The 1,631-nt window shown below is 37.8% G+C and overlaps 1 pseudogene; it reads left to right on the top strand.

Moving 5' to 3' along the window:
- The first annotated feature begins 1,171 nt into the window (after positions 1-1,171).
- Positions 1,172-1,631, top strand: part of LOC114005802 (TIP41-like protein pseudogene) — a 757-nt pseudogene continuing 297 nt past the window's right edge.

Below are 1,631 nucleotides of genomic sequence, written 5' to 3'. Positions count from 1 at the left end.
CATCTTCCCTGGGGGATGATTTCTAGCTTTCTGTCTCCCTGTCTCTCTCTGTCTGTCTGGCAAATGCATGCGCCCTATAGCAAAAACCTCTCCAACTTCCAAACACCAAACACAAATGAACACAGAAGAAAAAGTAAATAAAATACAAAATAATCAGGGACCAATCAATAAAATGACGATTATAAATTTGTACACATCGGGACCAGCAGTTGGCATAATGACTATATTGTTGAACTCCCGTTTTGTCCACTCCAGTTCAAGTCCCACACCTGGTGGCTTAAACTCATGCCAGGCACGTGTGCGTGCATGCCCAAAATCCCAAGAGGAGAATGGAGGAGAAGGGATTGTGGCATGGCCATCCCCCCTGTGGGGGTGATTTCTCACTTTCTTTCTCTCTGTCTCTGTCTTTCTGGAGAGTGCATGCGCGCCATAGCAAAAACCTCTCCAAAAATAATTAATTAATTAATTAATTAATTAATTAAAAAATAAAGAAAGAAAAAGAAAAAAAATCTGTACACATCAATAATATCATTGAATGTATATGGAATAAGTTCCTCAATCAAAAGACAGAGATTTGCTGACTGGATGAAAAACAGAATCCTTTCATATGCTGCTTACAGAACATATACATCATCAGTAAAGACACACACAGATTGAGAGTGAAAGGCTGAAAAAAGTCATTCCATGAAAATAGGAGTAAAAAAAATAGCAAGAATACTCTCATAATATCAGATAAAAAAGGCTTCAAGCTAAAATCTGTAAAAAGACAAAGAGGGTAGTATATAAACAAATGATAATGAACACATGACACTCCAAAATGTTTGGGATATAGCTAATGCAGCAGAAAAAGGGAAGTTTATAGCAATCAATGCTCAGTGCTCACAAAAAAAAAAGAAAAAGAAAGAAAGAAAGAAAGAAAGAAAGAAAGAAGATGGCAAATAAACCACCTAAAGGGACCAGAAAACCAAAAACAAGTAAAACCCAAAAGTAATAGAAGAACAGAAATAATAAACATCAGAGCAGAAATAAATGAAATAGAGAACAAAAGAGCAATATGAAAAATTAATAAGGGAGGCAGTGCAGCCAAAGGGTGGAGAGCAAGAGGGTGAAGGGCAATTACTTGGCCCACTGCTACTGCTACTGCTCCAGCTGCTGAGTGCTGGTGGTCGTGATGATTTGTAGCTACCAGAGCAGCCACCAGAACTTCTCCTTTGGCTCCTAGAAGCTGATGGCAGCCAGGATGCACATTATAAAGTCAGCAGATATGGAAAAGTTAGCTGATAAATTGTATACACTATCGCTCCCCGAAATGATGTTTAGAAACAACAATTTCAAAGTCCAAGATGGCTCTCTGGTTTTGGTATTGAAGTCAATGTTACAGATGCACTAAGATATGTAAACTACCAAGGGATGCAAGGGATGCTTAAAGTAGCCTGTGGTAGAAAAGCAAATTATAAGGGAACATTGCTTGCAGAATCTCTTAAATTAAAGGTTGTACCAACAATAGTCGAATAGATACAGAGACATTGAAACCCAGAGACCAAACTGAGTCTTTTAAAGAAGTTCTCCTGTTTCAGGATTTTTTCTATTGTTGTAGTTGTTCTTGAGAATTAATGAGGTGCTTATCAGAA

Source organism: Tupaia chinensis, unplaced genomic scaffold (assembly GCF_000334495.1).
Source record: "Tupaia chinensis unplaced genomic scaffold, TupChi_1.0 Scaffold144482_1, whole genome shotgun sequence".
In the NCBI taxonomy this organism is placed as follows: domain Eukaryota; kingdom Metazoa; phylum Chordata; class Mammalia; order Scandentia; family Tupaiidae; genus Tupaia; species Tupaia belangeri.
This window is presented reverse-complemented; position numbering and strand designations above follow the sequence as displayed.